The sequence below is a fragment of the Narcine bancroftii genome, chromosome 6 (genome assembly GCF_036971445.1).
Source record: "Narcine bancroftii isolate sNarBan1 chromosome 6, sNarBan1.hap1, whole genome shotgun sequence".
Classification (NCBI taxonomy): Eukaryota; Metazoa; Chordata; class Chondrichthyes; order Torpediniformes; family Narcinidae; genus Narcine; species Narcine bancroftii.
In genome coordinates, this window is record NC_091474.1 from 32092968 (window position 1) to 32120370 (window position 27403).

Below are 27403 nucleotides of genomic sequence, written 5' to 3' on the forward strand. Positions count from 1 at the left end.
TAAGTGCACAGCTCATGAATGCTCTATGTACTCCATTCATGGAGTAGGTGTCTAGTTCATGATATCCAAGGGCAACTCCCTTTGCAGGCTCCACATTGGTAATTGTAAGGTGAAGCTACTTCTTTTGATTCCAATTTCAAATGTCAACTCAGAAAATGCCAATGCTGGGATCATCATGTCTGAATGTTTATTGTTAATTTCTTTCAGGCTAACAGAAATTAGTCAGTTTTGTCTCTCCTGATGCATGTTTGTGAAGGAACAGCACCTCCAATTGCTTTTCCACTGAATAAACATGAGAGTATAATGCATTTACCCAATTATAACCCCATCTGAATAATTCAAAATGCAAGAATGCATTCATGACGACCACTGAGCAAGAAGTACTCACCTCCTCATCTATCCACTGTCACTCACTCTGACATCTCTCTCTCTCGCGCGCGCGTGTGTGCTGGAGAGCATAATACTTCTATAACAGATGTGCCAATTATGTATCTTCCAGCTTCACTATAATAAAGACAAAACATTGACTTCAAGATTGTAACTCTTCAAAAATTTCTCCATGAAGTTGTGTGATTTCAGTAGTCCATAGAAAGGATTACCCCCTCCATAAATCTTCGTCCGCGAAGCCAAGCCAAAGAAGAAGAAGAAGAAAGAAGAAAGGATTATGGACAAAGCAATCAAGACCATGAGTTACAGAAACATCTCTATTTACATTTTGCATGACCCTCTTAATGTAGTCATGAAAGTGTACACCACAGCATGCCTATCTATACCAATTCAAAGTTCAACTTCAACTTATATACATGACATCACATACTAGATGCCATGTTCATTCAAATACCTGTTCAGATGCCTCTTAAATGTTGTTATTATTCCTTCCCCCAGTACTTCATCTAGCAACTCAACCCAGATATCAGCTATTTTTTGAATGCCACATTTACCTTTCAGATCCCTTTAAGCCTCCTCTCTCAGAGATTAAAGACATGCCCTCTCATTTTAGATACCAGTCATGGGAAAGAGACACTACCTACTCTAGCTATGGTCTGATCATTTCATATACAGGTGCCTAACCTTTTAACTGGGATTCCAAACACTGGCAACCTCCAAAAACTGGCACTTTTTTGGGTAGATGATATTACACATAAGTAATGTAAATTTCCTGTAATAAATTATAAAATTTTCAGTGGGAGCTCCCCGTCGTCCCTATCCCTGTGGCCATTGCCCCTGCACTGAGGTGTCACCGCGATCCAGTGCGGCGCTGCATAAACTCCGGGCTCGGCAGTACTGCAGCCCTGTTGCTGTATCTGGAGTTAGATGGGGAGTGGGGAAATATATGGCTGGGGGTGGGGGGATGGACGGCAGCAGCTAGAAGCTAAGCATTTGCTTAAAGGGACCAAAATGATTCAGAAATCTGCAAGATTCTGAATAGCAGCAGATGTCCAGTCCTGATGATCCCATATCAAAGGTTAGACACCTGCACCCCTTCATGTCACATCTCAGCTGTTTTGTTGCTGGGAAAACAGACTCAGCCATTCCAATTCCAATTTCTGTTCATAACTTATGCCTTCCAATCCAGGCAACAGTTTTGAATCTACAGCTTAATCATAACTTTCTGTTGTGTGGAACTACACACAATGGTGTGGCCCAACCAATGTTTTGAACAATGTAATATGTTATCCCAACTCTTGCCATCAATGCTTTGGCCGATGAAGGCAAGTAGGCGAAACAACTTCTTCCCCACCCTGTCTACCTGCATTACCACTTTCAGGGAGCTAAATACTTGTATCCCTTGGTTTCACAGTTCATTAAAAACTCCCCAGTGCCCTGATCCTCATTTTGTATGTCCTGCTCTAGTTTTACCCAAAATAAGAACAAAAGAAATAGAAGCAGGTGTAGGCCATATGGCACATGAAGCTTGCACTGCCATTCAGATTCAGAAAAAGAATCAGATGTCATGAACATGTCATGAAATTTGTTGTTTTGCTATAAACTACATTTTAAATACAAATAAATTAGTGCAAAAAGAAGAGAAAGTGGTTCATTGTCCATTCAGAAATCTGATGGCCGAGGGGAAGATGCTATTTTTGTGTCTCCTCTACCTCCTTTTTGATGGTAGCAATGTGAAGATGGCATGGCCTGAGTGGTGGGGGTCCACCACTTTTTTTAAGACCGCTTCTTGTAAATGTCCTTGATGGAGACTGATGGCCATGATAATGCTGGCTGATTTCACAACTCGCTGTTGTTTTTTCCTATCCTGTGCATTGGCGTCTCAATACCAGACAGTGATGCAAATGGTCAGAATGCTTTTCACGCTACACCTGTAGAAATTTTTTAAGAGTCTTCGGTGACAAACCATATCTCCTCATACTCAAAGATCATGGCTGGTTTTCCCATGGAATCAACTCTACTTACCTGGCTATTCCCCTTAATGCATCACTTCATACTTTCTGTATTAAATTCCTTCTCCTATTCCCTTGCCTATTTTTCCAGTTGACCAGTATCTTGTTTTAACCTTAGACCATCTTCTTCACTATTCAGTCTATGCTCAATTTTGATGTCACCTGCAAATTTACCAATCATGCCCCGCATATTCCCATGCACATCTTTAATGTAAATGACAAACAATAAACAACCCAGCACCAATCCCTGTGACACACCACTGGTCACAGACTTCTAATCTGCAGTACAACTCTCCACTGCCACCCTCTTTCTCCTACCATTCAAAACATTTTGTATCCAAAATGTTGACGTATGTTCTAATCTCCCAGGCTAACCAACTTCGGGAAAATTTCTTTGGGAGAAACTTTGGGAAAAACACAGAAGTCTGCAGACACTGTGATTGTAGTAAAATCAAACAGAAATGTGGGAGGAACCCAGTCAGATTCCAAAGGAGATAAAGATAAAGGCTTGAGCCTTTCTTCAAGGAATAAGCAAAGAGAAGGAATAACTATATGGACCAGTATGTCAAATCAATTCTTTTGGGTTACCTCTTTAAGGAAGCTTAGTCAAGTTCACAAGATGTGATTTCCTGTACATGCTGACTCTCCCTCATCAGTTATTGCCTTTCTAAATTCATACCAATTCTGTCTCCCTGAATCTCTTCCAATAACTTTCCCATCACTGATGCAAGACTCACCAACCTATACGTTCCTGGTTTATTCACACTGACCTTCATAAATAAAGCCACAACATTAGCGATTGTCATGGCTTTTCTCACCTGTGGATAGTTACACTGGCTGGTAAATTTAAGGTGGGGGCGTATTTGGAACACGAGAGTCTGTAATTTCAAGGCATTGGTCAATGTTGCGGTTGTTCTCTTTTATTATGTTTTTAATATAAGCTTCAGAGAATTGTGATTAAAACATGAACTTGCAACTTGTCCTTTATGTCAATAACTGCAACTTGGATGTATTTGAAGGATTTGCTGTATGAAATCCTTTAATATTTTAGTATGGCATAGTACAGATGTAAATTAAATCCTAAAGGCATGCTGTATGGTCATGAATATTAAATGTTCAAAAGAAAGGAAGATGCAAGATAGCTTCTCAGGATGATCAGTAAGAGACGAGTGCATTCTGACAGCACATTTTATGGCAAATGCATGCTTTTGTAAACAGTTGAGTCACATTTCCTTGGCACCTTTGACTTAGGTGAGTTTTCACATTAAAAGGCAAGTACTTTGGAGAGAGCACAAGGCAAAAATGCACCATTTTCTATTCACCAGACAATTTTGCATAAAGTGCCACTTGCTTGGCACATAAATGTCCCTGGCCCTTTGAGAGATATTCACAATTGTCTTCCAATGCTTTTTGGGGCCCTCCATTTGTGAGAACTGATGGCGCCAATTTAAAAAAAAAACATTTAATTTTGATTTTATCAACAAACAGTACCAAAATTACCATCACAGATAAATAATTAAATGTGAATTAATCATTGATATATGTTCCAAATATAGCCCCTATCCCCTCCCACCCCCCAACAAAACCCTAAATAAATGAAGAAAGGAAAAGGGAAGAAAGAAAAAAAGGTCAGAAAAAAGAAAAGAGAGAAGAAATTGAAGGGAAAAGGAAAAGAGAAGAAAGGAGCTATTGAGATCTGGAATCCAATTCAACAAAAAAAGGGGCAACTATTTTTGTCTAGATTTCAATTAAAGGAAGAAAAATGAAGGGAACAAAAAATAGAGTTAATGTCTTATTGATTAAGTATTCAATGCTATCCCTTTGTAGGTAAGGTTCCCTTGCTTGAAAAAAACATGTACTTATTCCTTAAATTGTAAGTGATTTTCTCCAGTGGAACACAACTATGAATTTCAGTATTCTAATGGACTATTTCCAAGAGAAAATCAGACGCCCAGGTAAATGCAATATATTTCCTGGCCACTGTCTATGAAACCCTGTTTGGTACTTAGAGAGCCTCATTTTAGATCTTGCATCCACAATATTTCCCAGGAGAAACAATTTTGGACTTAGAGGCAAATGTTTCTCAATAATTTAATTGAGTAAAACAATACATTTTCCCAAAAGGGTTTCAATTTGGAACACGACCAGGTAGAATGTACTAAAGTACCTTTTTCTTATCCACGTCTAAAACATATATCAGAAAAAATAGAGTTCAATTTATGTAATTTTTGTGGAGTAAGATATAGCTGATGCAAAAAATTATATTGCACCAGTCTATATCTTACATTAATTGTATGAGTCATACAGTCAGGACATAAATTCAACGAGGTCTTATCATCAATACTAATATTCAAGTCTGATTCCTGTCTTTGTTTTGATCTATAGAAATCTCATTTAGGAGTACCCGATTGAAGTAAGGAATACATAATTGATGTGAATTTATTTGACTTTCCCATGGTGCCAATCTTTGATCAAAGATCACGGTTGGGGTGTCACAACATCACAACCTCCTTGTGGCCAGCACTTCAATAACACATCCCACTACCATGTTAACATGGATGTTCATGGCCTCATGCTACCAGGTTGAGGCTACATGTAAATTGAAGGAACAACATTTTATAGTTCGTCTCTGCAGTCTCCAACCAGATGGCATCAATACCAACTTCTCCAATTTCCTGTAATCCCCCCCAACCCTGTTCTCTTGATGTCCCTCATCCCTCTGAATCTCTCTTTCCCCTGTCCACACCTTCCTTCATGGCACTATATGCTCGGCATCTACCACCCTGTATAAAGAAAATGCCTCGCACATCCCCTTGAAAATGCCCTCCTCTCACCTTAAAATGATGCCTTCCAGCATTTGATATTTCCACTCTGGGAAAAATACTCAGGTAATCGAGCTTATCTATGTTTCTCATAATTTTACATCCTTCTATCAGTTTGCTCCTTAGCCTCCAATGGTCCTGAGAAAACAAGGTAAGTTTATTCATAAAAATATATTCAAGAAATAAAAAAAAATTCCATGGCTTTCAATACATCCATAGAGTCATTCATTCTGTACATTCATAGTGTTATCAGTTTTATATATTGGTAGAATTAGCACATTGTGTGTAGAGATTGTACTTTTTGACAATCTATTGTCACTTGTGGCTTCCTTGGACAAGTCTTCTGCACAGAACTCATCCCCTCAGTGTTGGGTGGCAGAGGGACTTGGGTGGCACTCCTTTCCACAATGAATTTACATTGACAGTACATACTCTTGCAATCTGGAATGTATCAGTCAGCACCATTCACCAATGGATGTTTCTTTGCAATGGAAGACTAGCAAGTTTTGGACAGATCAAACAACCTTGGTTCAACGTTGGTGATATCTCTGGAGCATTTGATGTTTGCCTCAGAATCCTCACTTGTCCCACTGTAGATCAACAAAGATTCCTTTTTGGATTTCACTAATGAGCTGCCTCTTCCTCCCAAGTCCAATTACAGGAAAATGGGACAAATATCAATAGGTTTACTGAAAGAGACATTTTGGGCATAAACCTATTTTCTCTACTTGGACACGCCAACACAGCAGTACAAGATCCCTTTTAAATCAACATTTTACACAGCGAACTCAGCAGCATGTTAAACAATACTGAAGTGGTAAACGTTGTTAATCATTGCCATCTGGGTTAAAAGGTAATGGATTTAAATTCCTCTCCAAAGGACAACATCTAAGGATGACACCTCAATGCAGAATTGAGAGAGATGCAGAATATCCCATTACATCACTTTTGAGAAGGATAAGGGTTATGCCAGACAAATGATAAATGAAATGGGCCGATTGGCCTACTTCTGCTCTTATATCTCAGTCAATATATTCAGTCTATCAAAATAAATTATTTAAACCTTGCCGTCAGTCGGATCTTTCTGTAAGACATTGGCTGCCAGACTTCCTGCATTTCCTGTAAAATCATGAGAAAGTCCACACAGTTATTCAGGCCACGAGAGATGTGATATAAATCTAAGTTGTGCTTTTTGGGGTGTCAACATTAAAAAGTTAATTAAAAATTAAATAAGAAAATTAACATTAAAAATGACCACTACACCTTGTTTTGCCAACTGAACTTCAAAGCAAATCATAACTTTGATTCTCTTTGACTTTGCGTTCATTTTATGCCTTGTTGCTTCTTGTTGACATGTGAATTGAAAAGATCAACTTTATGGGTCCTCATTTTGATGTCTAATTTAAATTGGATAGATAACTACCCCCTCCCCTCCAAATTGGACTTTTTGTGTAAACATTACATGAAGAATTTGCAATTTAACTCATTGTCTGATTATTTACATTTATGGTTTTGAATTTGCATCAACAAAATTCAAGTTGTATGTCAGAATTTTATTAAGTGGTTAGCTTACATTCCATGAAAGTCTCATTTTTTGCTGACATCCACCTCCTAATGACAGAGCTTGTTTATACTTAGTGAGCAGCAATAGACATGGGAGCTTACAGGGTCTTAGATGACTGTTATAGAACTGCCTTATTCTATTTGTAGCAGAATGCAAACCCAACCAAATTGCATGGTAAACAAGAATGAAAAAAAATGCATAAATGGGGGTGAAAAGTGAAAGATAGATTTTTAGCTACAAATAACATATCTTAAAGAGGGTATTTCTATTCAGACAAGTCATTTATTACAGTTGTCAATTTCTTTCTTTAATTCTCTTGTACAGGTACACGGTCCTTTATCTGGACACCTAAAATCCGGAAATCTCCAAAATCCAGTAAGTGGGGAGAGAGGCGGCTGGCGCTTGGGGGAGACGGGCCGAGGGACTGGCACTTCAGGGAGGCAGCTGAGCGACCGGCACTTGGGGGAGGTGGCCGGTGCTTGTGGGAGGTGGCCGAAGGACCGGCGCTTGGGGGAGGAGGCCGGCGCTTGTGGGAGGCGGCCGAAGGACCGGCGCTTGGGGGAGGTGGCTGGCGCTGGTGGGGGGGGGGCAACTAAAGGTCCGGCACTTGGGGAGATGGCCGAGCGACTGGAAGGTGGGGGGGGAGGGTGGATGGATACGGCAGCATAATTCGGGTAGGCTTTCCGAAATCCGGAAAAATCCAAAATTCAGAACACACTGTCCCCCAAGGGTTCCGGATAAAGGATCGTGTACCTGTAATTTAATTTAGTTTAGCCCTTCCGACCCATGAGACTGTGTCGCCAAAATACCCGAATTAACTGACAACCACCATACATTTTGAAGGGTGGGAGGAAACTGGAGCACCCGGGGAATGTACAAACTCCTTGAAGACAGTGCTGGATTCGAACCTGGGTCGCTGACACTGTAACTGCATTGCATTCCGCTAACCACAACTCTAACTGGGCACTTTTCAGCATTGTTACCAATTCAATAAAGCTAATTTTAATGTCTTTAAATGCAAGAAATTGTACAAAAATAAAAGGAGGTAATATTTCCTTTTTATTGCAAGTTTACTTTGATTTTGAAGCTTAATGTCAGGTTTAGTGATGAAGATTTAACTTCATTATGCTATGTGGGAATATTTCTTTAAGGGCACATCATGTCTATCTTGTGTCTTGAAAATAATAAGATTACGTTTAAAATTTCTGTTTATAAATAGGTTGGCTAGAACTTAGTGAGCCCTCGAGAATTTTAGAAATATTCCAGAATAAAGTACTCTAGGCAATGCAAAATGCAACCACTTTAATCTTCTGTAAAAATTAAAGGCAATGTATCTCAGAAATCTTTTGTATCAGTCGGTCAACTTTCTTTTTGTCTAAACAAAGATCAGAGTTGGCTTTTGTTCTCATGACATTTTAAGATATACGAACATTCATTTTTAATATGTGGAACCTTTCTGATGTGAAGATCTCTTTGAAAGCTGGTTATTTAACAAAAAAAAAATTACAGTTTATTTAACAATAAGATGACTTGTTTTGGCATCAATTTGTAGAAATAAATGTCACAGTCTGACCAATTATTTGAATGTCCTTGCCTATCATGGCTTATTTCTCTGGACATGGGTGAAAAACAGTTAGGATAAGCACAAAAGCACTACGGTTCTGCATTAAGTTCCCAGTTTTAACCCCTCAACTATCAACACTGAACATATTTTGTTTATTGTTAAAAACTCCCCAAATCATTTTTATGGGTGTTTTCAATTTTATTAGAAAAATAATTTGACATCCTGCTGTGGGTTTTTTGGCTACCGTCAATTTCAGAAACAGGCACTGAGCATGAACATATGAGGAACCTATGACTGCTAAACTCTCTTTGAATGTATTAAATATATTCGGCTCTGGGGTTTAGAGAAAAACATTCAGTTGGTTTCCAAACATCATTCAAAAATTCCTGTCAAGGTATGCAGGTGAGAACCCTTGTTTCTTGCTGTCAGATATGTTTACGTATGAAAAATGAGCACGTGGATGAAATAGCAAAAGGCCATAAAAGCCTTAGGATTTGAAACTTGGTACAAGCCAGAAGTTGAGGTAAGGAAAGAAAATAATCCAGTAAACATCGAAGACACAAATTGCACATTAATGAACAAAAGCCAGTAACTTTGAAATTCTGCTTGCATGCAGATAAGCACAGAAGTGGGAAGCTCTTTCAACAAGCTTCATGACACCAGAAATTGCAGGTAGGTGCAACATTTGGAATGGTGGTTTTGTGTGAAATTGGGTCTTTGCCTATTAAATTCTGTCTGAACAAAGCAGAAAAATGTCAGATGTCATTTGTTTTCAATGTTGTGTTGTTTGAGAACTGTTAAACATCCTCTCTGACAGAAAATGTATAATATTTGCAAATACAAAGCCTAATTTTGTTAGAATTTAGGCATTGCTGGTAGCACTGGACAATAAAGAATATGCTTCCTGAACACTACTTTTGGATGTATTTTATGGATTTTGGGCCGCTGATCATGAAAATCACCTTAAAAATTTCCTACCATATAATTTTTTTTATACATAATCAATTTTTGTGATTTTCGGTCATATTTTAAGTCTATTTCAAGCATTAAAAGCCATGAAATGCAACATGACATTGAAAATTCATTTTCTGCTTTGTATTTGGACTTCTTCCCTACTGATCTTGGTGCAGTCAGTGATGAACATGGTGAAAGGTTTCACCAGGTCATAGTAACCATGGAAAAGGGGGATCAAGGCAACTGGAATCCATCAATGCTGTTGATTTTTGGACACTGACATGAGAGGCATCAGATGTTGAGCACAAATGAAAATCAGTGGCAAAACATTTTTAGGCAGTTGAACTAACACATGTCAGCATCATTATGCAATTAAACATGGTAAAGTCTATTAAAGCTAATTTAATGTGTCTCCAAATTCCTACATGATACAGCAAATTATCTTTGTGTTCAGCTTGAGTTGTCCACCATAATCCCCAAGTTTTTTCAGAAAGAAAACCTTTTGATAAATATTTGTTGTCCAGGGTACTTTTAAAATGCTGCATTATAATGTACTTTTTCATCCCTTTTCTCTTTTAGTTTCTCCTCTCTTCCATTTTATATTTTTACACGATTGCAGACAGAAATCTGACATTTTTGATTTAGACTCTTGTGTGGATAACAAGGATTTGAATCAAATAGGCATTAACATGTTAAAAGTGCCAAAACAAAGACAACCTATCACAAATCTACCTACTTTCGATTTAATAGAGTTGTGATGATGGGGGATGGCAGAGACCATCTCACTCCCAGGAGATAATATTCGAATTAAGGTGAATGACACATGATCTTTGTCTGTTCCCACTTCAATAAAATTTGGCCAAGTTTTCAGGACCCTACAAGTAAAGTTGTGATTACTGTGTGAGAAAGATAAGTGATTTGGGAGGTCAAGAGAAGCATCACACCAACCTATTAACCCTTTAGCAACTGGATCTTATTCCCACTATGTCTTCTTTAATCTGTCTCCTGGCCTGCAAGGTTTTCCCATCCCTGCTGCCATCCAATGTGCTCCAGGGGCTCTTGAGATTTCTCTATCACATCTGTCAGCCCTTTCAGCAATCTTCTCTCTCTTTCCCTGATCTCTCCAAAACACTTCAGTCTTTTCTTCAACTCTGATATCTGCCTGCCTCCACTCTGTCACTTCTGGGTAGTACTGAAGGCTGACTTACTTGATATGAATCATTGTGGCCATGAAAAGGGGAGGAAAATGTTTCAAAGTTATCCAAGAGTTAAATGTAGTGGAGCATGTAGGAATATGTGCTTCTGTATTTCCTAGCTTCAAAATGAATCTTGCTCATTCTCCACCTCAGAATTAATATCAGACCTTATGCAACTGAGTGAGGGTTTTTCAGCCTGATTTGTGAAGGGACCATGTTAGCCCCTGCTCTTCTCCGGATAATGCAATGTTGTCTAGACTCTAATTATACCAAACCATGGAGTAAAAAGCTGAGAACTATTCACCCTCTGCTCATTGAAAACTCCAAGCCAGAATATTTATTCAGCAGTTATCAATAGATACAGTTTTGTAGTTGCAGATCAAATTATTGCCCTGTCCTTTGCACATAGATATATCAATATAATTTGTGATAAATTCACCTACCTTTTGAAATGTTAGCACGCATACAATTGTGCATACTAAAATAAGATTAATTGTAAAATAAAGATGGATGACACAAATATTTTCTCATTATTTGTTAGGTTAGTTTCAATAGGTATTTAGCTCCAATGAAGATGAGTAGATTGTGTCATTACTTTCACCGAGGGAGAAGTAGCATGGAATGTCCAATATCAATCAACGATCAACTAACAAAATTATCTTGTACATTTCATAGCTTCATGGTCCAACAATTTCATTTGTGGGATATTATTAGAATGTAGCAGACTTCAACAAGGATTTTATCTGAAGGCTGCACCTGGCAATTGGAGTCAGGTGACTCAGGCAGTTGGATTTGAAAAGCTCAGATCAGCAGGAAGTTGATTGGGCAAAAGAGATCAAGTGATCCAGGGAACTTGTGACACAGAGTGGTATTAATTCACTTCAACTCAGCAGTTTAGAGAGTCAGTACTTTTTTTTTGACTGGAGCGCCACAAACTAAATGCAGTAGGTCACTAGGAAATTTAGAACTAACTAGGTTTTTTTCTACAAGCAAAAAGAAAAAGATTTCCTCATATTCTTCAGGTAAAAAATGATATGTATATCACCCCCCTTTCTCTATTAAGGGTAACTGGTTTCATTAGAGCTAATGGATTATTTCCTATTAATGTACTCTGGTGAAACGATTTTTAAGCTGTGCTCTATATATTTGAAAAGAATGTTAATATATAGTATTGGTTTTGGATTGTTCACAGCTCTTGACATTAATCCATTAAGGTTACCAGAAAAAGAAAGCACTTAAGAAACATCAATGATGTACTTAGGCAGTGTATGCCAGGATTCATTGCTGACAATTCATGCACAGTGTACTCCCCTAAACACCAACATGTTAGCGGCCTGATAATCTACTCTGGGGTTAAATATCAAACAGATCTCAAGGCCAACTCCCCTATTGTCTTTTTCAAAAATTGTGCAATAAAATCTGATATGTCAAGAGAGCAGTTGGGACAAGCTGGGTAAAAAAAAACTCACTTCCCTTGCATGGTATTGATTTTTCCAGGGAGGAATTGAAACCCCAATCTCTGGTTCAGTAGTGAGTGTGCCACCTAAAACTGATTTGAAGTATAAAATAGCCTCTGTATTTATAAGACAATGGGCTAGAAATGATCAAGCATGTTAAAACAAACATCAAAGTTGCCCTGGAAAGAAACTCCAAGCTGGGATTTTAAATGGGGATGGTGGTTGAAATATGTTCAGGAATAAATTGTGGTTTTGTGGGTGGGGCATAGATATTTGAGGGAAAGAGTGATGTTTTACTGGGGACCAGGGAGAAAGGATAATGAGGGAAGATATTGTTCAGGAAAATGTTTTGAGAAGTAGTAGGGAAATGTCCTGGGTGATCAGGGGAATGATTGAGAAGTGGTTCTGATATGATCAAGGTGGGTCTAAGGACATGAAGAAGGAGATAGTAGTGTTATGAATGTAAAAAATATCTCAGTTCAGTAGTTCTCAACCTTTTTCTTTCCACTCACGTACCACTTTAAGTCATCTCTATGCCATCGGTGCTCTGTGTAAGGGATTGCTTAAGGTGGTATGTGAGTAGAAAAGGAAGGTTGAGAATCACTGCTCTAGACCCAATTGTCACTGAAATATTTTGCTTGAGAAAAACTGTCATTGGCCCATTTCCTTTGGAGTAATGAAACTGTGCACATAACAAGTCAGTTAGGTATGATTAAAACAGTAGTTTCAAACTTTTTCTTTCCAACCACATACCACCTTAAGCAATCCCTTACTAATCACAGAGTACCTATGGCATAGGGAATACTTAAAGTGGTATGTGAGTGGAAAGAAAAAGGTTGAGAACTTCTGTCATAGTGTGTTTCATGTATTCTGGCAGCAGCCCAGATAAAGATGGTTTATTTAACTAATACCAGAACAAGTCTCAATCATTTGGTTAAGATCTGCTTTATTGATTGAGAATCACATCATGCCACAGCCTGATCTGCACCATACTAATTTATTTTTGAATGATTGTAAAATGAGAGTTGCATGCCTTCTGATACCACTGTGAATGGCCCACATACCTCAGTTCAAATGTGGAACATATGCAGCTTGAAAATCTGTATGTGCACTTTCTTCTCCCTGAGTACTGGGTCAAACTTAGCCATGTTTTTTTCTTAAATCCATGACATTGTCCATAAAATATGAGACTAATTGAAAGAGTTTCTCAATCACTCTATTTTCATAGCTGTGATATTATTTTAGAGCAAGTTGTAAATGGTTCATTGAACAAGAGTTAGCATTTATTGCTAATTTTTAATGTTATTATTTGATGATGTTACCATTAAGTGAAACAGTAGCCTATTAGCAAAAACATATTTATGTGAAAACATTGATTTTTAACACTAAGTGAAATGTTATTGATGCACAAATGTCTAGTTTTACTGTAGCAGAAAAATCTTGGATAGTTCAATCGTGTTTGCTACAATGCTAATGAGGAACTATTTAAGGGTCAATAATTGAATGGTACATTGTGCTCTGAGTAATGTTACAAGAAGGATTGGACGACTAACGTATGCTTTGTTGGTGCACTTTGGAAAACTACATAGGTTAAATTCAGCCCAGCTATCTCAGCAACAATCATGTTGAAGTAATATCCAATGAACATAAAATGATAATGGCTTGGTTACATCCATATAGAAAAGTCAAAGTACTTCAGGAAGTAGGGGTGTGGATATATGTGTATATCCTGTAGCCGCAGGATGATGTTGGTTCCTTTCAGTTACTTTGTGGGGTTTGATTATGTGTGTCCTGAAGTAGCTGTACAGGCCAATCCTTGACAGGCCCTGCTTCCCACAGACTTCGCAGAGGGGCAATGGGGGCAGAAGCTCTGTTGTGGGACTTCCTGGCAATGGGGGCAGAAACTTTGTTGTGGGACTTCCTGTGCCTTTCCTCTGTTGCCTCTTTGAGCTTTTTCTCGGCTGTATCCACACCTTTTCTGATGGCATCCCCTCCACTGTGAGCGATCTAGAGCCAGATCCTCCCATGTGAATGGGGGAAATGTCAGTTTTCTTGAGGGTAAATGTATATACATAGACATATACTAGATGTGTGGCATTTACTTCTTCTCTGTGGATTGTCACTTGGTTGAGGCGAAGAAGCCTGAGTGATTCTGGGAGTGATGCCATCTGGAGCTATGCTCCTAGTAGGGTCATCCATGGCGGTGAGGTCCTTGATAAAAATTAATCCAACCAAGACCAAGATTAGACATAAGCCACTTAAGAGCCCATAAATAGATCAACGGAAGAAAGTCCGTACTTTCTAAAGCTTTGACCTCGAGGTTAATCATGAAGAGGTATTTTATAACAACACTGAAAATATTTTTTCTCACTTTTCTTCCCTTGTGCATCTTTGATGGATCAAACAGAAATACAGTACTGGTAATGTGTTTTGTTAATAATCCTTTTCACTCTGAATCTCTTCAAAAACGTCAAAGGTTGAGTAAGATTTAAGTATTCATGTGATCTGATTAATAAAGTTTCCAAAATTTGTGATTTTTTTTTGTTGTGAAACCAGTAATTACAGATTACAGGATTAGTGTAAAATTCCAGTCTCTCTACATGGCATGTAAATAGTGTACCAAATTTACTTAATTATAGCATTGCAGTGTGGATGTTAAATCAAAGCAGAGTATCTCTGCAAATAGCTCAAAAATTACAGGCTGCAGTGGGTAGCATATCTGGAATGGCAGATAAATTCTGTGACGGCAGGCAATAATGCTCAGAAGGGTGTGGCATGCAGAGTGATGATCTTGGTGCCCTCCACTTTAAAGGAGGTTATAGATGAGACCTGTCATGTATTAATTACATTCATTGCAGAGGTATGGATGCAGCTGCCCAAAAGGTGCTGTTGCATTAGAATCTAATGGTCTTTCCTGCCACCAGATCTCACACTCACATTCAGAGTCCCAAGAGTGGCATTGTAACAGCTAAATCTGATTTTTCTCACTCTGTGTGGGAATGTTGTTGATCACCTTTTGACCTGTGAATAAATGAAGCCATTTTACAAAATAGAACTTCCCTCTGTGATCATAAAGAATTGTTTTGTGATGAAACAAATTATAGTTAATGGCCTTTATGCCATTTTACCATCCTGTGGTCCTGCCACAGGATTCACAACTTCTCTAAAGAACCAGCAATGATTACTGCAGAGAAACATCACGACAACTTGTCAGTGACAATGACAGATACACAGACATAATGATCTTTAACCTATTCATATGGAAGCTGTTTCCATACTTTGAGATTTTTCCAAGTTTATCAGAAGGATTGTGTTTAGTTGTGTGAACTTGTTTACTGGGGCCCATAAGAACATGAGAAATTGGAGCAGAGTTGGCCTTCTGGGACGTCAAGCCTGTTCTGCAATTCAGTAAGATCATGGCTAATCTGTATCAGCTCCACCTTCCTGCCTTTATTTTATAATCCTGATTCTCCCAGCTATGCTAAATGAAAATACTGAACTGTATCTTATAAATATTTTAAAAGAGATAATTTCTACTGTTTCCTTGGGCAGAACATTCCATAGATTGCTTCCTTGGTCACAGACCGCCTCAGAATTTTATTGTTTTGTTTCATGCCCTTTGCAAAATAATTTCCGTTGGAATGTCAAACTTCTTAAAAATGAAATTTAAAACTGAATGGACAAAGGACACTCTCATGATGTAAGGATATTAGTGTTGGACACTAATGTTGGAATGTCAAATTGTAGATCATTTTGGTGTTGCTACTATGAATTGATTTTTTTTTTCCCTGAGAGTGTCACCCACTTTGACCTGTAAGATTATCATTGCTGTCGAAACACATTTTATTCGCATGCCCTTGACCCTCCTTATTTTGTTTGTGGGAGTGATATCACAGCAGAGATGGTGAAAATATCCCGGAAACGGGATTAGACTAATGGTGGATATTGTCGATGCAGTTTCGCTATTCACAATTTTATGGTGTCTTATCATGTTGAACAATGTTCAAACACTTCACAAAAGGAACTTTACTGAAGTTAGCAAGGGATCATTCTCTCTCGGATATTATGAATCCACTAGCAATATTTATTATTCGAAAGTCTGCTTGCATGCTCTTGTATTTTGCAGAAGCATTGTGCATTAGTGGGATTTTTCTGAAAGGAGAGTGGGGAAAATAAATACAGTATCTGAATGAATTTGGCTTCTTTCCTGCACTACGGAATGATTCTATCAAAGACAGGAGGTACTTGGATCTTGGAAACCCCCTCATTCAGGGTTGGTACATGTCATTATGCTGCTAGAATTTCCACACATTTTCTTAAAATACCTAGCCACAAGACACAGTGAGGAGACAGAGGCATACAACCTGCAGGAAAAAGAAGAGGCTCCAAGCATTGCAACTCCTAACTCTAATCTAAAAATTATTATTATACTTCGATCTTATCGATCCATCTTTGTAATAACTTCATGTGCCAAGTAGAGAATAAAGAGAAATGAATGAGAAATAAAATGCAGCACTGGAGTACAAAAGGAATAATATGCTGCCAAATGTTCCATCTTTTATGAGGTATATAGAACTAAGCCTGAAGAAACTGAGGTCCTCCATCAGCCAGCTCCCCATCATGACTACCAACCCCCCCCACATCTCCATCGGGCACACAAAACTCAAAACGGTCAACCAGTTTACCTATCTCGGCTGCACCATTTCATCAGATGCAAGGATCGACAACGAGGTAGACAACAGACTCGCCAAGGCAAATAGCGCCTTTGGAAGACTACACAAAAGAGTCTGGAAAAACAACCAACTGAAAAACCTCACAAAGATTAGCGTATACAGAGCCGTTGTCATACCCACACTCCTGTTCGGCTCCGAATCATGGGTCTAACATCGAAGTACTCGAGATGGCAGAGGCCGACAGCATCGAGTCCACGCTGCTGAAGATCTAGCTGCGCTGGGTGGGTCACATCTCCAGAATGGAGGACCATCGCCTTCCCAAGATCGTGTTATATGGCGAGCTCTCCACTGGCCACCGTGACAGAGGTGCACCAAAGAAGAGGTACAAGGACTGCCTAAAGAAATCTCTTGGTGCCTGCCACATTGACCACCGCCAGTGGGCTGATATCGCCTCAAACCGTGCATCTTGGCACCTCACAGTTCAGCAGGCAACAACCTCCTTTGAAGAAGACCGCAGAGCCCACCTCACTGACAAAAGACAAAGTAGGAAAAACCCAACACCCAACCCCAACCAACCAATTTTACCCTTCAACCGCTGCAACCGTGTCTGCCTGTCCCGCATTGGACTCGTCAGCCACAAACGAGCCTGCAGCTGACGTGGACATTTACCCCTCCATAAATCTTCGTCTGCGAAGCCAAGCCAAAGAGAAGATAGAACTAAGGGTCTGTCTGCCATCTGCCATGGGTCTAAGAATCCCATTTCAGTGTTCAAAGCAGAGCAGGGTAGTTTTGTCATGTCCATGTTTAACACTGAATCAATGGATCTGAAGCAGGTAAACATCATTATCTCATTGCTGGTTTCAGGGTATTAAAATGGAAATTTTACTGTCATATTTTAAAACAAAGAAAGCACTTCAAAAGTACTTCATAGTCAATGAAGCACATTGAGCTTATGAGAAACGCAATGTAGAAGTTCTCTTTTTACATATTTGTGAGGATATTCTTTATTGTAAGTACTTAATTCTTTAAAGTCTAAATCACGACATGAGGCAGCTCTCAAAGAATGTCTATTATATTCTTACATCGAGAGTAAGGAAACTTTGACACGTTAATATGTCTTTGTCTCTGAACTGGATCTGATTTTAGGCTGTATATTGCTCGCCATATATGTTGAAAATGCTTTATATTATGAATGCTCCTCCATAGATCACCACTGGTATTTTTACACTTCATTAGGTAGATCACTAACTGGCCTGCTGCATGTTTGAAGTTGAAAGTAGCAACTGCCCTCAGAAAAGACAGATGCTTTGAGGGGAGATTAATAATATTAATCCTAAAAGGATTTTTGTGTCACTTCAAGGGTGATCAAAAATTTTGGATAACTGTGGGAGCATTCTTTAATAAAATTAACACTGAAATATTTATTTTCACACAAATCACAGGAGTATGTCAATTGCATGTCTTTTGCTGAAGCAATTTTTGTTAAAACAGAAATGGTAACAAAATTAAATATCTCCTCAAATTTCATTCATCAGACCTGCTACAGTGAATACATTGGAAAGAGAGAAACAAAATTGAAAGTGTCAATTTGATCAATTATTCATGCATTCAGGATCCTTGCGAGGGCTAGTGCCAGATTATTTTACACCCTAGGCTGGGCTGAGTCGAGGGAGGGGGGCTGACCTGGCTGAGCAAGGGGAGGGGAGGCGAGGTGAACGGCGGCCTCATGTCGAACTATGACAGTACCAGAGCCTCAATACAAGCACAAACTTTTCCATACTGTCATCATTTGCAGGTTATTACGGAGGTGCTTCCAAATTGTGGCAGATATGAGCACACAAGCATTATCATTGCTCAATACAAAAAAAAGTTCTATTTTTGAAAAAAAAATGAAAGATTGAAATTCATGAAAGCAGCTGCAAAATAGATTTAATTCCTGCAAAGCACAATTTATTGCTGGGGAGGAAAAAGCATCCTCGATGCTTCGTATTGCACAGGTTGCTTTGGTCTGGTCTGGAACATATCAGTAGGCTGAAGGGACAGGGGAGGGTTCAGAGTTGGGACTCCGGCATCGGGAGCTCCCAATGCCGACTCCAAAACCTCTCCTTGACCTACCTGAATTGTGGGGCAAATCAATTCAGACTTTAAATAAAACAAACCTTTTATTTACAGATCTCATCTCTCAGACTCTCCCTCCTCTCCAATTTACTGTTCGAACATCAAATTCTTTTCATGCCTGGTGTTCACTCGATTCATGCGTGCACGGCATGTGATCCACACCAGCAAATAGCCCAATCAGCAGGGAGCACACACAAGGAGAGGGCAGGGCAGATCAGTGGCACCTGTTTTTGAGCTGTGATGGTCTCACAGTTCATTAATATGCAGTGCGGGAGGGCCAAGAGGTCGGAGCACTGCCGGGCTGAAAAGGCAGGGGAGCAGTTGTTCCCCCTGATCCCTCCTAGCCACTAATCATTACTCTTGCATTATTCATCACCAGATATAATTCACATCCACACATGTAGGCACAATATTGTTTTCATTTGCAAACAAAAATCGAAAAAACAAGCAAGTCTACGGCTCCAACACCACCCTTCCCCAGGAAGCCTGGGTCACACCACAGGATGATCTTCAAGTTTATTGTAAATAAAAGCCTATTTTTCTGTAACTCCAGTCTTTTGAGTTATTGATAGTGCATCACATCATAGCCTTTTAAATCCAAGAGCTATATTTAGGTGTTGGAATGTTAAGGTGAAGCTCTTTAAGACATTGGTGAAACCAAATTTAGAATCTTGTGTGCAGTTCTGGTTGGCTAACTACAGGAAGGATATCGATAAGATTGAAAGAGTGCAGAGAAGATTTATTAAGATTTTGCCAGGTCTTCAGGAGTTGAGTTACAGGGAAAGATTAAACAAGTTAGGATTTTATTCCTTGCAATGAAGAAGAATGAGTGGAGATTTGATAGAAAGAGAGAGAGAGACTGTCCTTTTGGACAGGAGGAGGGGAATTGTCACAATTGGGACCAAAATGCTTTGACACATCTCTTCAATTGAGGTGTAAAAGTGGTTGGAAACAAGCAACTAGAATCTGCTTTGCCCTTTAATATGAGCAAGGAGATCAGAAACTTTTTGTTCCTTCAAAGAACTGTTTAGGGCTGTCCAATTATTTCCGTAACAATCACATTAAAGCAATTTAAACAATCCACTTGTAAGTAAGATGGTTGCAGAAATTAAATATCTTTTGTGCATTTTATAGTAATAATACACTGAAGATGAGCAAGATTTCTGACAAAAGCTTTTGCATGTCAATTGAATATTTAAAATTCTTAATAAGCATCCTCAATGCAAACATCACTTTTGATCCTCAGTTTCTCTAGCATTTTTTTATAATGTTGAACGAAATGCTTTCTAAGCAGTGGTTTTGACAATGTGTTACTAGTAGGAAGATTCCACATCTTTTCTGGTGGTTCCTGATGATTCAGAACCTTTTGAAAGGAGTGAATCAATTTAGAGCTGTCTGCGTGTGAATCAGATATATTTTCCAGACAGAGCTCTAATAAAGAAAGGGAATTATAACCACCTTAATACCTGAAGTCCAAATAGGTTATAAGTGATTTTTGAGACAGGCGCTTTGCTCATTTAAGTAAAAATAAAAAAAAAACATACTGATGGTAATGATGTTCTGAGCTTATTGAGAATAATAGATAGAGTGGTGTTGTTTTATAATAAAATGCTATTTTTGACAGTTTTAGAAATGTGATCTGCATGTAAAAGCTTTCATGTGCAGACTGTAAATTGACAAAAAAGGGACCTGTAATGCAGAAATCACTGCTGACTATCATATTCTGTTGGCATCAAAATCAAAATGGTAATTGTATGAAGTGTAAATGAAGCTTTGATAGATGTTTGAAAGGGTTCAATTATAAAAAAAAGTTTCAGATTCTGAATACAAAATAATACTTTGAAATGACTTTTCAGTACTCAGAATTTTCACTGACAGGATAGTTAGTTATGCATGTGCACTCAACTGAAGTTTATACTCATGGTTTGTCTTGTAGACGATAGCAAGGCTTTTGGGTTGTCAGGAAGTGAGTATTTTGATGCAGAAGGTCCAACCTGAACTGAAGAGTACAAGGGAGAGCTCCTTTCTATTAAAATCCAACCTCGGAAGAAGTGTAAAAAATGTTTGCATTACAGCAAAACTGTTGTATTATGACTGAATGGATGAATCTAGATGGTGGCCTTGCCAGTGATGGTCATATCTCATGGAGAAAAAGGAATTGCCAATTTTACAGACTTCAATATTTAAGTTCCAACAGCTTTGCCCAATTGAATTGACATCAGCATACACATTGCTGATTTTGTTTGTAGTTAAATCTGTAAACATTTAAGGCTAACTATACTATATTTCATACACATATTGTGGCTGTTATTGCTGAGGACAATACATCATCCACATCCATAATTGATTTTAGAAGATGGTGGAGAAAGTATACCTAAGGATGGAATTTTGACACAACATAAAGGAACGGGAGAGTCAGAATCATGTGTTAATTGTTGGTTATGCTTTTGCAACATATCTACTAACTTTCTTGGTTATAGTTTGTTGTCTTGTGAAGTACTGTTAAAGAAGTATTTCTGAATTCCCACAATCCAAATTGTAGGTGGTATACATTATGGACAGTGTGGTGGGAAATGGATGGGGGATGGGGTGATAGTCCATTGGATTCTTTTATGTTAGATTATTATTAAGCTTCTTTAGTGCTGTTTGGACTACACTTGCCCTGATAAAATGCTATGCATTTCTCTTTGATGCTTCGTGAATTACGTCACAGGTTTGGGAAAATCAGAGAGTGAAAAACTTTATAAAATGTACCTACCTTACGTGCACCCAGTCCAGTATTTTGGTGCACCCCAGTATGTCAGTGGCAGGTGGATTTAATATCTCAGTCTTGTGCAGATAGTTCCTGATAGTCAATGTACCATTATCAGGCACTTTGGTGTATGCAGCAATTTCATTTAAACTGCCTTGAGTCTGAAAATTTTGTCCATGTTTAACAAGAATCAAGCATGGACTTACCCAAGGAGTTGTGAATAGAAATAAGCTTGCACATTGCAGTTAAGGGAAAGCTAGTGAGGAACCATCTAAAATTGCTTGGGATTTGAATGCTGCCTTGAGAAATTCTGGCTGCAATGCAGACAATTAACCTTCACCTCTCAAAATCACTTATTTTTTCTGCCAGTGAGTACATATACAAGTATATAAATGCAGTGTCTTTAATGCAGCAAAAGTTCTCAAGGCACTTCTAAAAATTTTATCAAATGCAAGTTAAAGCTATACCACACTAGCGTATATAAATGTCAGATGGCTTTGGGCCTCAGTACACAGGTATAGCTGTCAATATTCAAGCAATTAAATTCGGAGATAATTTTAATTGCTCCAGAATTCATTACAATAGTTATAAGGCCAGTAGCAGAAGAGCACAGATACCTTGAAAATGTATCACCCTTGAGGAGATTACCAAGAGAGGGAGGATGTGACAATGAAGGGGCTTTAAACTCTGAGCATGAGAATTTTGTGGAGTCAGGAGGTGAATGCAGAATACCAGCCCATGACTTTTTCCATGAAATCACAGTCCTTGTGTGTCTGACCCAGTTATATTGCTCGTGCAAAAGGACTTTGAATATATTCAATAGAGCTGAAATTTAGAAAGGTGCAACAAGGAATGAATTCCAACCCCAGTAAATCTTCATGGCCCTCTTTGTGAACCATACAGAATTAAAACAGTGGCTTATAATTTTTGAGGATATTGAGAAACTACAATTTGTTTAGACTTTGAAACTGATTGCAACTGTAATTTCCAATTTAACCCAAAGCTGTTGTCAGCAACTCTTGCAGTGTTCTGAGAGGATCACAGGTAAGACTAGGGAGATAATCTTCAATTGCTCCAGAAGAGAGACATATTAAATCAAAAGAAGTCAATCAGATTTAAAGGGACTAAAAGGTATTTTTATATGGTAATCATGAGCCAGGTTACTGAACTGAGATCTCAAATCGAAAGCAAAATGCAATTACAGGTTCCTGGAGCACATATTGAGGCATAGAGTTTCACATACATGATACATTTTCCCAATGCACAAATGACACAGAACTTGCTAGTCATAATACCCAAACAGAATTTTTGATATCACTGCAGCAAATCTGCATGTAGGTATGTGAGCGGAAACAGCAAGCCTGAACAGAAGGAAGCAGGTCTGCCTAAACTTAAAGGCATGGACTCCATGTGCATCTTTGTTGGGGAGCATTTTGTAAAACAATGATAGATTCCAGGTGCCAGATTTCAAATTTCAATTTTCAATAATAGGTTCTGTTGTAATAGAGCCCACGCTCAGATTGCTTTGCCTTTCAAAAGTGACGTCTTTCTACTTTTCTGGAACATATCACTGACTGCTCCCAGCCTATCCCAGTTTTCAATCTTCGCAGCCACAATTCAAGTCACGTAGAAAGAGATTCTCCAGAGTGAACAAACTAATTTTAAGTTAGTGCATTGTTATTCATTCAAGTGAATATTTCATAGCACAATGGATTTATAAAATAACAAGTTTTTTCACTTAAAAATTGTAGCTTCAATTTCTACCATGGTCTATCGTGCATCTTGCAACCTTAAGAGAATTTTAGAAGCCTTCAGGTCCATCATCTTTAAATTATTGGTCCATTTATTTTTACATTATGTGTTTTCAATATTCTACCAATGGCATTTTATTTTGGAGCAATAGCACAGTGACACCTAACAGCCTGCACTGTCAGTTATTCCAGATATTACTGGCTCTCCATTAAGCACTGGATCACTGAGAAAACATCAACCCATACACACAGCTGGTCTTCATTGACTACAGCTGAGCCTTCAATACCATTATTCCCTTAGTTTTGGTTAACAAGCTCCAAACTCTGGGCCTCTGCAAATGGATCCTTGATTTCCTCATCAGAAAACCAGTCACTATGAAATGGAACCATCTCCTCACTGACAATCAACACAGGCACACCTCAAAGATGCATGCTTAGTCCACTGCTCTATTCAGTGAACACCTATGACTATGTGGCCAGGCACAATTCCAATGCTATCTACAAATTTGCTGATGACATTACGATTGTTAGCAGAATCACAAATGGCAATGAGGAAGCGTATAGAAGGAAGATAGATCAGCTGGTTGGTCACAACCTTGCACTCAACATTCACAAAACCAAGGAGATGATTGTGGACCAGGATGAAGTCCGGGAACATGACCCAGTCCTCATCGAGGGCTCAGCAGTGGAGAGGGTCAAGAACTTCAAATTCCTGGATGTCAACATCTCTGAGGATCTGCCCTGGAGCCTCCATGTTGATGCAATCATGAAGAAGGCTGATCAGTGGCTATGCTTTGTAATGAGTTTGAGAAGATTCAGTATGTCACTGAAGATTCTTGTAAACTTCTACAGGTGTACTGGGGAGAACATTCTGGCTGGTATGGAGGTGCCAAAACTCAGGATGAGAAAAAATCTCCAGAGGGTTGTTAACGGTCTGTGACATCACAGGCACCATCGAGGATATCTACAAGAGGTAGTGTCTTAAGAAAGCAGCCTCTATCCTCAAAGACCCCCACCACCCAGGCCTTGCCCTCTTCACTCTGCTATTATTGGGAACAAGGTAGAGGAGCCTGAAGATAAGCACTCAGCGGCACAAGAACTGCTTCTTTCCCTCTGCCATCATATATCTTAATGAATAATGAACCACAGATACTGCCTTACTTTTGACTTTTTCTTGCACTATTTAAAAAATTTATTTTGTAAGGTGGTTTATATAGATCTTTGTACTGTGATGCTGCCACTAAACAACAAATTTCATGACATGCTCATGAGAATAAATTCTGATTTTGAGTTTGAATGCTACGAGGCAGATTAAGAATTTAAAATCAATAAATTGGAATAAAAAGCAAGTGTCGGGAATAGTAACGATGTCACTGTTGGATTGTCGTATAAAACCATCAGATTCATTCAAGATCGGTAACTCTAAAATCCTTACCTGGTCTGACCTAACTGATTTATCAGATAACAGAAATATTGTTGACTGTTAAAGGTTGTTTAAACTTTTCACCTTTTCCCTTTAATCCTCTAGTTTTTATCTCTCCCAACGTCAGTGGAAAACGCCATCTGGCATTTACTCTGTCTATGCCCATCATAATTTTGTATACCACTGACAAATCTCCTGTCCTCCTTTTACTTTCCCGGGAATAAAGTTCTAATCTGTTTAACATTCCCCATAACTCAGTTCCTCAAATTGCGGCAACAACCTTGTAAATATTCTGTGTTCTTTCAATCTTATTGATATCTTTCGTGTCATTAGTGACCAAACCTGCAAATAAAACTACAAATTTGGCCTCAAGAATATATTGTACAACTTTCAACCAAAGATCCCAACTCCTATACTCAATACTTTGATTTATTGAGTTCAATGTGCCAAAAGCTTTCCTTATGACAATTTCTAACTGTGACACCACTTTCAGGGAACTATGTATCTGTATTCCCAGATCCTTCTGTTCTACTGTCCTCCTTAGTGCCATACCAGACAGCAGGACCAGACAACTTACCTGGTCGGTTATGGAAAACTGGCAAGAAGACCAATTGATGGACATTGTCAACCATCTCACTGCAGTAGTCCATCATTCCTGCAGGGTTCAAGACAGCCACCATTATCCCGCTACCCAAGAGGGAGACAATCGCAGCCTCAATATCTACTGACCTCCACCCTTATGAAATACTTTGAGCATCTGGTGATGGAACGCATCAAAGCACACCTCCAAGAGATGCTGGATCCATTTCAATTCACCTATAGAAGAAACTATTCCACAGATGATACTATAGCTTTGTTGCTTCACTCTATCCTTGCCCACCTGCTATTCATTGACCAGTTTGGCATTTAATACGATCATTCCCCAGAGGCTGATGGAGAAGCTGTCCTTGCTGGGATTCAACACCCCTCTTTGTAATTGGATCCTGGAGTTCCTAACGGAAAGACCACGGTATGTCCAAATCGGTAGCAGAATGTCAAGCACACTGCAGTACCTCAGGACTATGTGCTCAGCCCACTCCTGTTCACACTACTGACCAACGATTGCATCACCAGATCCAGCTTCAAGTGTCAATAGGTTGCAGATGACACAACAGTAGTTGGTCTCATCAGCAACAACAATGAGTCACACTACAGTGAAGAGGTGGAAAATTTCGTGAAGTGGTCCTAGAGTAACAATGTGGACAAGATGAAAGAGATGATCATGGACTTTTGGAGGAGCTGGAGCAACCGCCCTCCACTACTCATCAACAACTCTGTAATAGAGAGTGTGGAGAATACCAAGTTCCTTGGAGTTTACGTAACTAGTGAGCTATCATGGACACTCAATTTGATATAGAGTCCTGCAGGCTGCAACATGCTCCGATGGAAGATGAGGTATTGTTCCTTGATTCTGATTTAGCCTAATTTTAAAAGTGCGGGATTCCACAGAGAGATTGGAGTGAATAGATATTTCAAGTGGCAGGTAATTAGAATCTCAGAGTCCCTGTTCTGGACTGAGTGGAGGTGCTCAGTGAGGCAATCACCTAATCTGTTTAGTTTCTCCAATTCAGAGGTTCCCTGAATGCAATGCACATCATTGGATAAAGTAATGCTCTTTGATGGTTTATATGCCTGGATGGTGGAAAGGAGAAGCTGAAAGAATGGTTGTTACACCTCATGCAAAGTGCCTTTTGATGGGGTGTAATAGGTAGGAAGGTGAGTAGGTCATTGACTTTGAAAGGGGCAATCTCTTTGAAATTCAGGAATGGGAGGAAAATCTGTCTGTTGGCAGAATCTTGTTGGAGCTGGCAGTAATTGCACAGGTTTATCCATTGAATGCAGAGGCTGATGGGGTGGAGGGTGAACTCTGTTCTTGCTCTGTCCAGGAGTTGGAGGGGTGAGAGCAAAAGCGAGGGAAATAAATGAAAATTAGTCAAGAGATTTGATAAATGCAGGAGAGTGGAAGCCATGGTTAAGCATGAAAGAAGATAATTCAGAGGCAACTGTGCAAAATGTCTCATTATCAGAGCAAGTGCAAATGACGATGGAGGAACTGAGAGAACAGAATGGTGTACTTAGAGGAGGTAGGGTAGCTGTCAATGTCTCTGAGGCTAGCCAGCATTTCTCTTGATCAGAGATATATTTATGGGTACTTTCATGGGCTCAAGCTCTGCCTATCATTTCAAGAACCAATCTAATTGTTTGAATAATGGTGCTACTTAAACTCTTGCTGAATTCAGAAATGTTTGCTGCCAACTTTGACCTGATGGTTTTGCCTTTACATGGTCTATCTTTGACTCTTCCTTCTTTACTCTTCCTTCTTTCTTCTTTACATGATCTATCTCTGACTCTTCCTTCTTCCTTCTTTACATGGTCTATCTCTGACTCTTCCTTCTTCCTTCTTTACATGATCTATCTCTGACTCTTCCTTCTTCCTTCTTTACATGGTCTATCTCTGACTCTTCCTTCTTCCTTCTTTACATGGTCTATCTCTGACTCTTCCTTCTTTATTCTTCCTTCTTCCTTCTTTACATGGTCTATCTCTGACCCTTCTTCCTTCTTTACATTGTCTATCTCTGTCTTCCTTCTTCCTTCTTTACATGGTCTATCTCTGACTCTTCCTTCTCTGGATCATTCAGGCTCACACAATGAAGAAGATAACCCTCCGAACAGAAGGATCCTGCCCATAAG

General features: G+C 39.0%; 1 long non-coding RNA gene across 4 annotated transcripts in view; it reads right to left on the minus strand.

Annotated features, from left to right (window-relative positions):
* Positions 1–25755, minus strand: part of LOC138737482 (uncharacterized) — a 45428-nt gene extending 19673 nt beyond the window's left edge. For 2 of the 4 annotated variants that reach the window (XR_011340957.1, XR_011340958.1), the window contains exons 1-4: positions 25554–25755; positions 6285–6340; positions 5234–5359; positions 389–504 (exon numbers count right to left, since the gene is read on the minus strand). This is a non-coding gene — a long non-coding RNA (uncharacterized lncRNA). Of the gene's footprint in view, positions 1–388; positions 505–3489; positions 3833–5233; positions 5360–6284; positions 6341–25553 lie in introns of those variants that run through there. The other 2 variants (XR_011340959.1, XR_011340956.1) reach the window with 2 other exon arrangements.
* Positions 25756–27403: the final 1648 nt, after the last annotated feature.